The following is a 17,731-nucleotide window of genomic DNA, read 5'->3' on the forward strand; positions in this document are numbered from 1 at the left end:
TTTTTCCTCCCTGGCAGCTTGAGGATTGGCCATCATAAATGACACACACAGTAACTACCTGGACCAGGAAGTTCATGATCAACAGACTAACTATGTCAGCAAAAACAAATGGTCATCGATATCCTTCACCCTGGGGAGGCAATAGTACCTAAGACAGAATTCGGAAAAAAACTAGCCAAAATGTACAAGACCACACCAGATGCCATCTTTGCGTTTGGATTCAGAACCCATTTTGGTGGTGGCAAAACAACTGGCTTTGGCATGATTAATGATTGCTTGGATTACACACACACACAAAAATGAACCCAAACATAGACCTACAAGACATGGCCTCTATGAGAAGAAGAGGACCTCAAGAAAACAGCAAAAGGAGCACGAGAACTGAATGAAGAAAGTCAGGGGGGCTGCAAAGGCCAACATTGGTGATGCAAAAAGTGAGCTGGAGATAGGACAACAGAAGGAGTAAAGATTCTTCAGGGACTTTATCTGTGGTGATTGTGCAGAATTTTCATGGGAGGATTAATAAACTAAGAACTTAAATTTAATAAAAGAGAAGAACAAACCCATGCTTCTACAGAATAAAAACATAAGGTTGGGGGAGAATAGTGGGAGGGAGTTGTTGGAGGCAGGCACCAGAAGATTATGACAGTCTAAGCTAGTGTTTTATACTTGCTACCACACTGTCGTAAACAACTTTGACTGCTATCTCCTACTATTTTTTAGCCTGCTTTAAAAAATACTCTTTTATTTCTGAAAGCAAAACTAAGAACATGCAAATGTTCTCTAATTGTGTGGGACCTTAGATAGGCAATATGAATTCACCCGAAGGAAAGGAAAACAAAAGTAAGTTTTTGGCCAGTTCTCACCACCCCTACATCTCACGAAGAAATGAAGGTTCTCATTGCAAAAGAGAGAAAGGGCTTGGGACTGCACACTCCAGGTCTCATGCTGAAGCCACATGTTCTAGATGACAAGATGGTGTGGGAAGTGAGGGAAGGAGTTAACTTCCAAGAAGCCCATGGGTCCCTCTCTGAGCAACACTGCCTCAGCTTATCCAATCAGAATGGCAATTCTGTGAGCAGGTCCCAGTATAGGGAACTGCATGGAACAGAACCTGATAGGCAGCTCATGGAAGAGGGCTTCACCTTTGGGGAGGACTTAACTGGGTAGAGGAGGGCCCTTACTGGAAACAACCAGGGAATCTCAGGCTAAGCTTCCCATGAATGAATAACCCACAGATTCTCTGAAATTATAACCTAATGTTAATTATTCTCTGATAATTCAAACATAACTCAGGTCCAGTCAATCTATAGTCATGTAACAAAATTGTATCATCCTATTGTAAACTTGGGACCAAATGCATCATCTTATTCAGAAGACAGCCTATTGATTCAAAAGGAAATTCTGCTTCAAGCTAGGATTTAGTGGAGTGTCTTACTTCTCAAGAAGGATTTTATTAGGAATCACCAATGTAGCTCAACCTGAAATGGTAAGTCCAGCTGCCCAAAGATGCATGTGTATGAACACAATTGTGGAAGGTAGAATTCTAAGATGACTCCTGATGACTCACACCCCTCCTTGGACCAGACATGCCACTTGTTTCTAACCAATGGAATATGGCAAAGGTGATGGAATGCCACTCTCATGGTTAAATTACCTTGCATGGCAAAGGTGGGAGGGTTTTACTGATTTAATGAAAGTACCTAATAAGTTGACTTCAAGTAACTCAAATGGGAGATTATCCCGGGCGGGCCTGACCAAATCAGGTATGTTGCTTAAAACAATGCCTAAAGGTTAGAGACTATCTCTCCTGCTGGAGTTGATGAAATAAGCCACCATGAATTTCACAGCTGCAAGGAAATGAATTCTGACAACAACCTGAGGAGTATGGGAGCAAATCTCCTCAGCTGAGCCTCTGATGAGCTGCAACTCAGCCAACATCCTGATTACAGCTCTTTGAGATGCTGAGCAGAGGATCTGGCTCTTCTGTGCCCTGATTCCTGACCCATGGAACATGTGATACAATAAATGTTTCCTGTTTTCAGCCACTAAATTTGTGTTAATTTGTTAAGCAGCAACAAAATATTAATACAACAGCCAAATTACTTCAGGGTCTATTTTTGGCTCTTTACCAGTCAAGGTGTTAGTTATGAGCAACACAAGTCAACTCTAGTTAATTTACTAAAGGTTATGTCATAGCTCACATAATCTTTAAATGATCTGAGGAAACCAGGCTTGGAGCTTACCCAGGTAGAAACAATTCTCCAAATCTCACAGAGGGAGTAGTCCCATGGAGTTATGATAGCTGCAGCCACTGGGCTGCACTGACCCCAGTTTACAGTGTCAACGCCACTCAAGCTGGACATGGATGTCTACTGCTAAAGCCACTGCTGCTTCTGGACACCACATGTAGCCACTGACAGCTGACAGCCACATGGGAATGGCATCAGTAGGATCCCTGTTTTTATCCATAAATGTGTTACTAGCCTCAAAATGAAGGTCTGATGTATCACATGATCTCACTCATATGTGGAATATAATGAACAAAATAAACTGGTGAACAAAATAGATCCAGAGACATAGAAGCATGGAACTGACTGAGGAGTTTCAGAGGGGAGGTGGGGAAGAGGGGAAGGGGGAGGGAGATAGATTAACCTGGGAATTTATATGCATACTAGAGGCCCGGTGCACGAAATTCGTGCACGGAGGGGGGGGGGCGGTGTCCCTCAGCCCAGCCTACACCCTCTCCAATCTGGGACCCCTCGAGATATGTCCGACTGCCTGTTTAGGGCAGTCGGACATCCCTCTCACAATCCAGGACTGCTGGCTCCCAACTGCTCACCTGCCTGCCTTCTAAACGGGCAGTCGGACATCCTGGCTGGCTCCCAACTGCTCACCTGCCTGCCTTCTAAACGGGCAGTCCCTCCTAAACGGGCAGTCAGACATCCCTCTCACAATCCAGGACTGCTGGCTCCCAACTGCTCACCTGCCTGCCTTCCTGATTGCCCCTAAATCGTTTCTGCCTGCCAGCCTGATCACCCCTAACCACTCCCATGCCATCCTGATTGATGTCTAACTGCTCCCCTGCCAGCCTGTTTGCCCCCAACTTCCCTCCTCTGCTGGCCTGGTCACCCCTAACTGCCATCCCCGGCAGGGTTGATTGCCTCCAACTGCCCTCCCTTGCAGGCCTGGTGCTTCCCAACTGCCCTCCTCTGCTGGCCATCTTGTGGTGGCCATCTTGTGTCCACATAGGGGCAGGATCTTTGACCACATGGGGGCAGCCATATTGTGTGTTGGATTGATGGTCAATCTGCATATTACTCTTTTATTAGATAGGAGGATAGAGGCCTGGTGCACGGGTGGGGGCCAGCTGGTTTGCCCTGAAGGGTTTCCTGGATCAGGGTGGGGTTCCCTTGGGGCATGGAGAGGCCTGAGCAAGGGGCCTGTGGTGGTTTGCAGGCCAGCCAAGCCGCTCGTGACCCAAGCAGAGGCCCTGGTATCTGGAATTTATTTACCTTCTACAATTGAAACTTTGTAGCCTGGAGCAGAGCCAAGCCTCCTGCTGGATCCGTGGCTGCCGTTTGGATTTGTTTACCTTCTATAATTGAAACTTTGTATCCTTGAGTGGAGGCCTGGGCTCGCCAGAGTGTGTGGAAAGCTTAGTTTCTTCTGTTGCTGGGGAAACCCAATGGTAGCCATCTTGGCTGGGGTTAATTTGCATACTCGCCCTGATTGGCTGGTGGGTGTGGCTTGGTTGGTGGGTGTGGCTTATGTAGTGGAGTGATGGTTAATTTGCATATTACCCTTTTATTAGAGAGGATATGCATAGCCCAGGGACATAGAAAAGAGTGTGGTGAAAGCCTGGGAGGGGTGGGTGCGGGATGGAGGGGGTCAATCTGTAATACTTTCAACAATAAAGATAATTTAAAAAAAAAAAATCAAGGTCTGGAGCCAGCATGTCTGAGCTGCAGTGGCCAGGTCAGATGCCTAAGGTAAAAGCCTCTGCTTAGCTGCAAGGGCACTTAAGAAAGCAAGTATCTGGAATTTCGAGCTTGCATATAAGGAGACAGTCTTTGTTAAATAAGGTGGGTATTCCCCAAAGGAAATGTTTTCAGATGCTAGGAAGCCAAAAATAAATAAAGTGTTTACTTAACCAGTTAGTCCTCATGCATCACTGTCTCCAAAAGGTCTCACATCATCCTCCAATAATGTGAGACTTGAGCTCAGTTTGAGGAGTTTCAGAGGTATGCTTTGGAAAGTGGCTGTCTCCAAGCTTCTTCCTCCAAATTATAAAATTCTGAGGATAATTTGAATATCCTCAGAATTTTATAATATTCAAATTATCCTCAGAATTGTCAAGCAATTATAACTCAGGACAGGGCAAATGGAGATCTCTTTTATACGTGACATTCTTGCCTTGTTTGGTTTGCTGATAGGATGAAATCCCTGCCTAAGTCCTGTAGTGGTTTCCACGGAATACATTTTATCAAGCTGGTAATCATACTGAATATTTGTTGTCTGGAGCAGGGCTGCCAGGATTCTAGGCTGAAGATACTTATCCATGACTATTACCCCATCACTAATCATCGTTGATAAACATTGAAAATATTAATCAGCTTCCATCTGATCACAGTCCTCCATTTAACCACAGCAAAATCTCTGTTGTTTATGTTCTGGCTTCTTTCCTCCCTCATTCATTTTGCTCATTTAAAGTCTCTTTTCCTGGCCTCTTCATTCCAAACAGATCCTGATAAATAGCGGCAGAAGGGGATATAGCCCATGGTTCAAATTGCACTGACTCTGAATCAGACTCAACAGAGAAAAGGTGACAAGTAGAAATATACCACAGATCCAATTTTCAAGATAAAACATCATAGAGGATTCTGTGTACTATTAATTCTACCCCAAAGAGAGGTCAAGAGGGCAACAGGTTGATCCCATGGTAGAGCTGAGGATGAGTAAGAAAAATTCCTTATTGATGTGAAAAGTGCTGGTTGATTAAAGTTTAGGAAACTTCCTATGAACCAAAGACTCTCTCTTCCAGCCAAGAAGGGTAAAAAGTGGACAGAAGGAGAAAGCTGGGAGAGGGGCAAGTGGTGGCTGAGAAATGATATGTAGAGTTAGGAACTATGTGTGAAGACAGTAACAGAACAAACACAGTCCACAAAAAGAAAATGTGGAATATTAAAATGATTGTTATGGCATTTGACTTTTTTTAGATGCAAGAAATATGCCCATCTGAAATATATATTAAACAGAATTTGGTGCTTAACAATCTCCAGGCTCCCTGGCTTTCTCATACAACTGACCGCTATAATGGTAACAAAGAGATGTGGACACAATAACAAAGCTCACAGAAAAGTACAGCTTGCCCTAGCAGTGACCCTCTACAGCCAGGTACAGCAAGATGCCTTCTACCCCAGAATACTCCACAGACCTTGCTTCCTTTTTAGCTTCTGCTTTTGAAGCAGATTGAGAGCGGTGGATGCAGATACAGGCATTTGAAAAGAGTAGAAAGGAGCTGTTGTTTGGATGTTGGTGAGTTTTTTGGGTTTATGACTGACTCAGTCAGCCCTCCATAGTACAAGGTGATCCACACTTACCGGAGAAAGGGTTTTGCCAGAATTCCAACAGGAAAGCAGAACTTAGCACAATTTCAGAAGAAAAAGTCACATGTACTGAGGACCTAGATTGAGCCACGTGCAACTGTCATTTTGGTAGGTCAAAAGTGGCCAAATAGTATCAATCTCATATTATTCTCATCCTATGTATTGGCCACATGGAAGACACCAAGGTTGCAGAGGTGAGCAAATGGACCCTAAGCAGTGCCATAGGAAGGATACAGCTTAATGAGAGAGAAGACCTTACTCAGCGAATCACACACATGATTGTATGATGACAAACTGTAATATTTGTGAGTAACTTACTATGGGGGTCTATAACAGAGGGCTCAGACCTGGGGGTAAGGGTCAGGACAGCCTTGCTGAGGAAGTGCAGAGAGCAAGGGTCGGGGGGGGGGGTGCATAGGAGCAGAGCATGAAGCTCTATGCCAAGTGATGAATGGGCAAAAAAAGATCTAGAAACAGAATGATTTCAAGTAGTAATGTGTGCTCCTAAGCAAGGGGTTGAGAGGGAGAATAACCAAAGGGAATAATAAGAGTGGTCCAAGAGGTCCCTGTGAGGAGGAGGCATTTATTCTGAAACATAAAGGAGGGGAAAGAGCCTATACACTAGGTATACAAGAAAAAGCATTCTGGACAGGGGGTACAGAATGAACAAAGATTACGTGATACAAAAAATGTACTCAGAGACTCGAAAGAGTGAACGAGGAGAGTCATAAAAATGAGGTTAGAGATTTTAAAAAAAAGTATTTAAATCTCCTAGGCAGAGCAGAGAGTTTTATTTTTGTTATAAATGCAAGAAAAGCACAAAAGATCTACAGATAATGTTTATTATCTGAGTATTGCAAGTTGCAATATTTTCTCTAGTTAATTAATTTAATTCTCTACCACATTTTGAATGCACAGACATAACCTCCATGTAGCTGAGTACTTTAAATTTATTCTTAGGTAGGAGTAATATTTTTTAATAGTGTACATTTTAAACTGGCAATAATAATGTGAACATTAAAGAGTGAAATTGGAAAAATAACTATGCAACCATAACTATGTACTGGACAGTTGCCAAAGGGCTAGATCAGGTGCGTCATGATCGAAACATATTACCTTATTAATCCCCACAAGAAAGCAATGAGTTAAGTGCTACCATTACCCCCATTTAAAGAGAAGGACAATGAAATACAGAAAAGTTCATTAGCCATCACACCCTATTTCCTCTTCCTGCCAGACCCTGGCAACCACTAATCTCCTTTATGTGTCTTTCAATTTGTCTTATCTATTTCATATAAATAGAATCATATAATATGTGGACTTTTATGACTAGTTTCATTTATCATTTTTTTCAAAGTTTACCCATGTAGTTGTATGTATGAATACTTTGTTTCTTTTTATTGCAGAATCATATTCCATTGCATGGACATACCACAATTTTTTAATTCATTTATCAGTTGATGGAAAGCTGAGTTGTTTCCATATTTTGGCTATTGAAAGTAATGGTACTAAAATCATCCACGTACAAAGTTTTGTGTAGACATAGTTTCACTTCTCTTGGATATATACCTAAGTGTGGAATTGCTGGATCATATAATAATTCTCTATTTAATATTTTGAGGAACTTCCAAAAACTGTTCTCAAAATCAGTCACACCAGTTTACAATCCCACCAGCACTGTATAAAAGTTCTAATTTTTATGTGTCTATTAAGATGAGAAGGTGATTTTTGGCCTTTGTAATATACTGATTGACCTATTTTATATTAGATCAACTTTATATTCCATGGATAAATATCACTTGGCTATGATATATCTTTTTTATATGTTGCTGTGTTATATTTGCTAATATTTCATTGAGAATTTGTGTATCTATATTTTTGTGAAATGTTGGTCTATAGTTTTCATGTGATGTCTTTGCCTAGTTTTTATATCAAGATAATACTGGCTTAATAGAATGAAGTCATAAAATGAATTCCATTTTTAAAAAGTATTTGTGAAGTATTGAAATTAATTCTTCTTTAAATGTTAATATAATTCACCAATGAAACATTCATGCCAGAAATTTTCTTTGTAGGATTTTATTAAATTACTAATTCAATTTCTACTTGAAAAGTCTATTTTTTAAAGTCAGTTTTTTTTTCTTTTTCATTTTATCTAGGTTATCTAATGTGTTGGCATACAGTTGTCCATAGAATTCATTGATATATTCTAATTCTGTAGGGTCACTAGAAATGTCTCTTTTAATTTCTAATCTTAACAATTTGAGTCTTCTTATTTTCTTTGTAAGTCAAAGTTTTGTCAATTTTGTTTATCTTTTCCAAGAATCAACTTCTGATTTCATTCATTTTTCTTTATTAGTTTTTACTCTCTATTTTGTTTATTTCAAATAAAATATTACTTCCTTCTGCTTGTTTTGGGTTTATTTTACTATGCATAAGGTGAAATTTTTTATTTGAAATCTTTCTTCATTTTTAATATAGGTACTTTACTGCTATAAATTTTCCTCTAAGCACTGCTTTTGCTGTAGACCATACATGTTGTGTTTTCATTTTCATTAACTTAAATGCATATTTTAATTTGTTTTTTTATTTCTTCTTTGATCTACTGGTTGTTTATGAGAATGATTAATTTCCACATAATTGTGAATTTCTCAAATTTTGCTCAGCTAAATTCAATACTGTGAGAGGATATACTTTGTATGAATCCAGTTCTTTTAAATGTATTGTGGCTTATTTGACCACTTATCCATACAATCTGCCCTGGGAAAGTTTCATGTGTACTTGAGAAGAATGTGTATTCTGCTGATGTTGAATGGAATGTTCTATAGATGTCTATTAAGTCTATATAATTTATAGTGTTGTTTAAGTCTTCTCTACCCTTATTGATGTTCTGCTTATTTATTCTATACTAGAGGCCTGATGTGGGGTGTGGTGCTCCCACTGTGGGAACACACTGACCACCAGGGGGCAGTTCCTGCATTGACCAGCTGCCCCCTGGTGGTCAGTGTGTGTCATAGCTATTGGTCGACTGGTCATTCTGGTCGTTCCACTATTCAGTCACTGGGCTTTTATATATAGAGAATGATTGGAAGTAGTATATTAAAGTCTCCAATTATTATTATTGTTAATTTGTCTATTTCTCCTTTCTATTCTGTCAGTTTTTGTTTCATATACACGGGGTCTCTGTTGTTAGATACATGTATGTTTATAATTGCTATGAGGTCCCGATGAATTAACCTTTTTATCATTGTAAGGTGTCCTTCTTTGTCTCTACTAAAAATACTTTTTATAAAATCTATTTTTGTCTTATGTTAGTATATTCACTTCAGCTCTCCTTTAGCTACAGGTTATACAGTTTATCTTTTCCCAACCTTTTATTTTCCAACCTGCTTATATCTTTAAATCTACTATGCCTTTTGTAGTCTTATAGACAGCATATAGATTATGCTTTTCATCCACTTCTCAATCTCTACCCTTTTTAAAATATATATTATTATTTATTTCAGAGAGAAAGGGAGAGGGAGAGAGAGATAGAAACATCACTGATGAGAGAGAATCATTGATTGGCTGCCTCCTGCATGTTCCCCCACTGGGGATCAAGCCTGAAACCTGGGCAAGTGCCCTGACTGGGAATCAAACCATGACTTTCTGGCTCATAGGTCAACTCTCAACCACTGAGCAACACTGGCCGGGCCATCTCTGCCTTTTGATTAAAGTATTTTAATGTAATTAAAATGTAAAGTGTTTTACATTTAATGTAATTACTAACAAGGTAGAATTTGTGTCTGCCATTTTGCTATTTTTTTCATATACCTTATCTTTTTGCTACTTTGTTCCTCCATTACTTCCTTCTTTTTAGTAAATAAATATATTGTAGTATAACATTTTAATTTCCTCATGCAACTTTTACTATATTTTAAAATTTATCTTCTTAGTTGTTGCCTATAAAACTTTTCTCCTATGTATCAGAGAAAATATATCTTTATGAATTATAACACAGTTTGATAATTATTCCTTTATGCAACTCTTTTTAATTGCATAGAGAATAAAAAAGTTACAAACAAAAAATACATTTATACTGTCTTTCAAATATATTCATTTACTAGTGTTACAAATGTTACATTTGCTAGTGTTTTATTTCTTTGTGTTACTATCTACCTTAAAGGTCATGGGCTCAATCTTGTATCTCTAGGTAAGTTATCAAGGACCCAGAATGATCAAGTGCCATGCTCAAGATCAAAACCAGAAAATAATGCAGATACAGAACTAGAATTGAAGTTTCCTTACTCCTAACCTGGCACTCTTACACATATCAAATTATGCCTTGCCCAAATTAATTTTCTTTTATTTATTAGGTGGCTAAATCACTCCTACGTAAGACTCCACTCAAATTTGAAAGCTCAAATAAAGTGGCAGAGACATGTGTATATGTATTTAAAACTTTATTCAAAGTTTCAGTGCTGTTTTTAAAACCTATAAATATGTGTCAATTGAATATTTGAAACATGACTATTGTTTTTGTTTGTATCCCTGCTTATTTTGTTCCCAAATAAATTACAAAAAGATGTTGCTCTCTAACTTCTTTATGACTCAGTGGTTTTGGAACTTGGAATGCATTCTTTTTTCTTTTTTGGAAATTCTATGTAACCCATAATATTGAAGTTCCTGCATCCTACAATAATGTAGCTGTGACATGATGTTAGTCACAGTACTATAAATAGTATCACCCAGTTTTTATGGGAGAATATGTTAAGAGTTAGAACTTATATGCTTCCTTCTTCTCTGGCAAAATATGCTTCAAGAGGGTTTAATACTCTCTTCCACTCACCACTCCACCTGTTGGGCAGTGGAGGCTCCAAGCCACTGGCCATCATTTCATAGCTTGGGATAATCTGTAGCAAGTTGTATCTGGATTAAATGAAGAGTTCTGCACTGGAATTTGGTATAAATTAGGAGGAATGTTTCTCAGTGAAGGTCAATCCCTTGTTAACCATTGTTAATCTAAAAGCAAGTGTATTTGGAATTTAGAAATGCAGTGTCAAGAGTGAGGAGAGCTTTTCTTTATTTCTCACTCTTACTGACTTCCCATGACCCAACAGTGAGACGAGGTGAGAATCAGGGTCCCAGAGATGAGCATTAGGGGTGGACAGTGCTGAGTCTACGGGGAAGGAGAGATGGTGACTCCACCATGGCGGGAACACAGTGAGCTTCTGTGGCCAAAGTTGATTTGTCCTCCCTACTATTTTTAGGAGGGCAAGGGGGCGGTGGGGTGCAGTTGTATGTGAGATCCAACGGGAAGTTGTTGAGTCCTTCCATATCACACCTAAAGAGATGCCCAATACCTGCCTGACTATTCTGTGCATTCCCAATCCATTATCTCCAAAGTGGCTGGGGGGGGGGGGGGGGCACGGAGAGGGGAGGGGGGGGGCGGAGAGGGGAGGGGAGCAAGAGTTTTAAGAGACCTCTGTTGTTGGTAAAGAAAATGATTTGAGGAGAAAACTTCAATTGCACGTCTCATGGCACTTATACTAAAGTACAAATTACACCCGTATTCTGGGAGCAAGCATGCCACATGCCTAATACCTAGTTTTGCTAATGGAAGATGACACTTCCGGCTGTCCCTTACCTTTCCTTCACCTCGCTGTTCTTAGTTCTTCCCCCAAGGCATGCCCTGGACCCCTAGTGACTGTCTTTTAAAAGAATTCTGGAGTCCTCAGATAGGACTTCACATATAGAAAAATTAAACAAGGGCTTGAAAGAGTTAAGCAAATTAAAAGGTACTCCTCTCTGGACTCAGATGTGTGCTCCCAACTGTGAATATTATAAGGGGTACCCTTATGAAAATATAACTCCCATAGGAAACTTAAAGGCAATTAAAGCAACATTAGTGTTTTTCATAACTTTGCAATGTCTTTATGCCTGTGATAAAACCTTGCTAATTATTGAAAAGTTATTTGTATTAAGATTTCAGAGCAGAGAGATAATCTGTGCAATTTAGAATCCGGAGCCATCGTCAGGGAGCTGGCAAACGGAACCAGAATTCCCTTGCCAGCATCTCCAGTTGCATCAGTGAACCTCAAACAGGATACTTTGCTGGCAAATATTAGCTTACTGTAGTTTAAAAATAAATAAATACCTTGAGCAAATGTGCAGTGACACCAAAAATTAGTTTCCACAAACTGACTAAATATAGTATCTGCAGGGAAAAGGCAAATGAGTTCAAGTGGAAAGAAAATACTGAGCTCGAGGATGGAGAGCGTACATTTCTTTAAATAGATGAAAAATTCTAGTGTGATCTAAATGTAATGGACATTCAAGGCTCACTGTATGGAACGAAGAAAGACGGAGGCTTACAGGGTAATTTCTCCCATTCAGCTCAGCATCAATTTGGCAGGGGGAGTACAGAGCACCCCACAGTGTTCTTGGCACATGCTAGGCATCCAAATCATACAACTGATTCCTCAGCATTCCTCAACCCCTCTGATGAGCTGTCGGGTGATATGCTAACTGGGCAACGTTTTAAAGGGATATGATAGAAAACGTGGAGAGGAAGATTCTTGAGATTTCCAGAATGTCATAAGGGAAGTTTCAGAGATGCAAAGAACCTTAGAGGCCACTGGAGTACAACAACTCTGTCATTGTAAGGATAAAAAAAAAAATTGAGATCCAAAAATGATCAAGCGACTTGCTCCAAGCCATCCATCCAGTCTGTGTCAGAAGCCAGGGTGAAAAGAGGTCTCAGCTTTGGGGAAATACTCTCCCCACATAAGCAATATAGGTGATGCATGGCAGAGGTATATTGACAAGCATATCAGCAAGCAAACAGCCTTTTATTGTAACTTCAAAACAGTGAGTATTATGGGGTAGTTATCAGGGGACAAGGTCAGATTACTTTAGGACAGTATTTGAATTCTTTGGCAGTCCCTGAGTACCAGGGGCCAGGAGCAAATGACGCCCATCTGAGAATGGATATTAGCCCCAGAAACAACACCAAATGAGTAGTCCCCACACAGAAAACTAAGACGCGGCTGTATGTGTAATCACCAGGGAGCCAGGATGAACTGGACTCCACCTGAAAGCTCCTGGCAGAAAGAATTCGATTCCCTATAGTAACACCTGCTGCCCGACTAAAGGGTAAAAAAACCAGAGTCAAACGTCCAGGAACATTTTCTATGCTGGGACACCTACCGCAACTCGGTAGCATTAGTACTCACTTAGCAACAAAAGGAAGCAGGGAGCAAGTAAATCGGTATAATTATAAAGTTTGCAAAGGTCTATTTAAATCCATTAAGTGCAATAAGCTGGCCCAGCTGAGAGCTACTAGCAGAATTAGAAGAAGATTTCTTCCTTGCTATCTTTCCCAGGGAGTAAACAGTCCAAAAGATGGTGAGGGCAGTTTATGACCGAGTCCAATCACAGTAGTTCATCAGAGAGAAGGCTCAATGATGTCTGCCCATCTCCTGTGGACTTCTGAGAGGAACTGTAGCATGCAGGTGCTGCTCGTGGGTGAATAAAGATGGTTGCAGGGATGGAGTTCCAAGTAATGGCCTATTTATCATGAGCAACATGCTTTTATTAACCTGAAACCGATGCCCTGAATATCAAAAAATGTTTCCATTCATTATGTCTTTATTTTGCAAATTGCAACAAAGAATTCATGTTTTTATAAATATTTTTTCACACACATGCACACATACACACACAGAAACATATAAAATGCCTCAACCTCAACATATAAAATGGAAAAATTGCCCGGCTGGCCTGGCTCAGTGGTTGAACATCGACCTATGGACTAGGAGGTCACGGTTTGATTCCTGGTCATGGCACATGCCCGGGTTGTGATCTCGATCCCCAGTGTGGGGGGTACAGGAGGCAGCCGATCAATGACTTTCTCTCATCATTGATGTTTCTATCTCTCTCTCCTCCCTTCTTCCCTGAAATCAATAAAAATATATTAAAAAATACATTTTAAAAAATAAAATGGAAAAATAAAGGAAGACACATGGAAAAGTTAGGAAAAACATGTTTGTGCTGCAGAGGGATACAGGAGTAAAGAGCCAGGGAAACAACTTTGGGATTAGTCGAGGCTCTGGGAGTCAGACAGGTCCCTGACTCTGCCTTCTCTGTTATTCATGCTATGCCCTGTCATGAAAAAGAATGAATGAACTGAGAACTATAAATCAGCCTTGTGTTTATGCTTAAGGTGCTGTTTACATGGCTGATATTTAGACTGACCTTCACTGGATTGTGGAGTTTGTCTGGAGATACTCAAATCTCAAACTAGAGAGCATGCTGCTGAGAACCAACTGACCTATAGGCAGATGAAATGTTATCATCTTCACTGCATAGAGTTTTGCTCATTAAGTCTTCAGGCAGCAGAAACTAGAATATGAAGATCCCATGAGGAGTTTAAGAAGGTATACCTTTGTCTGCCACTTGGCAGGCTTTTCCTGGGGGTACCCACCTCCCTCCTGACCCTTTGGTGCAGGAGACAGCAAAACATGGTGGTTAAGAACATGGACTCTAGATCCCAACTTTCTGGGTTCCAATCCTTCCTGTGCCTCAGTTTCTTACCTATAAAATTAATAAAATGATAGGGTCAATTATAAACTTTCCTGTGAAGATTAAATGAATGTGTGTATATACCCATTACTTGTCACAGGCTAAGTTATGGCCTGGGTCAAATCTAATGTCAATACCTTGATGCTTTCTTTCATAGCTTCCCATCTGCTAAACAAAATTCAATATATTCTGATACAAGTTAAGGAATGACAAGACTTCCTCCCCAAAGAGAAGTAGCTCAGTGGGATTAAGAGCACAAATGTTAAGGTAATAAACTCCTGGACTAGAATACTGGCTCTGCCACTTAGTAACTTCATGATTTTGAGTTAACCATTTCCAAGCCTCAGTTTTCTTATTTTTGAATTAAAGATAAGAGTCTTTTATAGGATTATTGTGAACATTAAAAAATGATTGATGTGTGGAAAATGCTCAGCATGGTAATCTGGTAGAGTAAGTACTCAGCAAAAGGAACTATGGAACTATTGTGTGTTTTTTAATATTCCTAGAATGGTCGAGTTAGAAGTAAATGTAGATATACAGATGAAACAATACAATGATGAGAAATCTATCTATCTATCTATCTATCTATCTATCTATCTATCTATCCATCCATCCATCTATCCCTTTAAGTTTCCCTACTTTCTCCATTATTTAAGTGGCAGCTAGACCATTCTACGCTTCTGCCTCAGGGAAGAGCTGTGTCAGCCAAAAAGAAAGATAGGTACTATTTTTCTGGTTTTGAGTGTCAAAAGCCAAGACCCCTGAGGCAATAAGAATGACTCAGTATAGACTATCAATTTGGGAATAAACTTAATGATAAAAGAACAAAACTTCTCACACCCTAAGGCAGTCCATCTCCTACAGATTGGGTTGAGGAAATGACATATGCATAGAAGTTGGTAAATCACAAAGAAAATGAAGTCTTATGCCTGTTTCCTGGGTCAAGCTCTGGAGAATTAGCAAAACGCCTAGATTTGCAGCATCTGAACACATCGGTGACTTGTTTTCCTTCTACAGCGTGGGCTAAAGGGATGGAAAACGACCAAAAGGAAATGTCTGCATGCTGTGTCCAGAATGACAAAGCCTAGGTCACCCCTTCAAGAGTTGATTACTACATCCAGGAAGCATTACAACCCAAAAGTAGCAGAGAAAGCTGCCGGAGATAAGGAGACTTGTAGAAAGAAGCAAAGGTGCTTTTAGCTGCAGCTTGGGTAGGGTGTCAACAGGTGACCACAAAGGAAAAAGTATGTCTCAGGGTTTGCCCTCATGAATACATATCATCAGTAGGTAGAACCCCCTCCCCACTCCTCTTCTGCTCACAGATACAAGTTATGGAATGACAAGACTTCATCCCCGAGGCCATGACACCGAATAAGTCTCCTAGAACTTAGAAACAGCCATGGAAAAGAAGGGTATCTCAAAATGAATGACATCACATTTCTGCCATCTTTGTCAACGATAAAAATTAAGGTGAATTATACATGAATAATTTTTTTATATTTCTTGCAAGAGGGAATATATGTGCAATACTTTTATCTGAAAAAGGAATTGTATCCAGAACATATAATGAAAATGTTAGGAACAAAAATAGAATATTGGGGACTAGCTATGGATTTGGGAAATGCTGATCATGCTCTGTTAACCATGATTGCCTTGTGCTGGTTAAAGGAAGGACATTCTAACATGGCTGGAAGTTCTAAGTTCCCCCACTCCCCCCCTCCTTCCCCTCCCCCCCCCCCACACTTCCCACCAAGGAACCTAGGACCTGTGAGTCAACCTTGGAATGTGGCCCATTCTCATTCAAGAATTGCCTATTGTCATGGAAAGATTAACAACCTGTTGCCCAAACAATGGAGTCCCACCCCAGCCCACACTGCCTACTTCCCCAGTAAGTACATTACAGGAATGCCTATACACTGGAATGCCTATAATCCCTACTTCCACCAGTATTATTGGAATAAATGCTCATATATGATTCAACCCTGTCTCTGCCGAATTGGTTCAAGTAGTCACAGGCAGCCCAGACCCATTGGTTGTCTGGTTTCAAAAAGACAAATAACCCAGGAAGAAAAAAAAATGATTAAAAGACTTGAAGTCACTTTTATAAAGAAAATGTCCAAAAGGCCAATGAACATCTGAAAAGATGCTTGATACCATTCGTATTAGGGAAATGGAAATTAACCATGTTCCCCTTCCCCCTGAGAGGTTAAAATAGAAAAAAAAATAAAGACAAGGAAGGGAAAAGAAAAAAGAAAACATTGCACTGCCAAGTGCTGTGAGGATATAGAGCAAGAGAAATTCTTATACATTAAAAATATTATTTGATAATAGCTATTAAAGCTGACATATTCATTATCTATGACTCAGCAATTTCACTCCCAATACTTTGAACAAAAAGATACATTAAAAATAAAATAAAAAATACATGCACATATAAATATGTACACAACAGCATTATTCCTAATAACAAAATGGCAATAAAAAATGGCAACAACCCAAATACTTGTCAACAGGAGATTGGATAAATAAATAGTAGTATATTTGCACATTGAAATTTTATATAGCACTGATAATGAACAATAGCTATACTCAGCTACATGGATGAATTTCACAAACATAACACTAAGCAAAAAAATCTAGACACACAGGAGTTACCTTGGAAAGGAGGCATTAAGGAAGTTTATGGTGTATTGATAATATGCTATTTCTCCTTATGGCTGGTGGTTGCATGGATGTGTCACTTTGTAAAAGTATCTTACATCATACACTTAAAATATATGCATTTTTATGTGTGTTATAATATAATAATAAAAAATAAAAAAATAACAGAGAACAACTGAAATGTAGAAACACTTCTGCTGTAGTGGACAAAGTCATCTGAATGACAAAACAGGCACTGGCTTTACATGATGATTAGAAAAAATAAAAATTGATGGAAGTTTGGGAAAATATAGTTGGTCTAGTCTTGTAAGGTGCCAGCATACAATTCCACGCTAAGTATCCCAGAATTGAGTAATGTATTGTGGTGGATAAAAATGTCTCTTAATCTGAGTAATTTTTTGTAAGTCAGGTGAAGAGCCATGGTGTATACTATGGACAAACTTACATAGGAGAGACTGGAATATACAGACACAATGAAAACAGGGTGATCAATATTGGATAAATAAGGGCAGAGTTCATAGAATACCGAGTAGGGCTTTGGATGCAAAATATCACTGGACTGTAATTCTTAGTCTGTCCAGTGGGATTTACAACTGGCCATAATAATCCCCTAGAGAATGAGTTTGTATTGCTTTTTGTGAATTTTTATTAGCATATATGCTAGATGAGTTGAACCACTTTTTTAAAAATAATAAGATTCACAGTTTACTTCCCTTGAACTCAGTGGAGGAGGATTTGGGCTGAGCGGCATCAGTGGTGGCTGGAAAAAAGTGTGCCTTGCCATCCTGGTTACTCTGGAGCAGTGGTCGGCAAACCGCGGCCCGCGAGCCACATGCGGCTCTTTGGCCCCTTGAGTGTGGCTCTTCCACAAAATACCACGGCCTGGGCGAGTCTATTTT

Source organism: Cnephaeus nilssonii (assembly GCF_951640355.1).
Source record: "Cnephaeus nilssonii genome assembly, chromosome: 15".
NCBI classification, from domain to species: Eukaryota; Metazoa; Chordata; class Mammalia; order Chiroptera; family Vespertilionidae; genus Cnephaeus; species Cnephaeus nilssonii.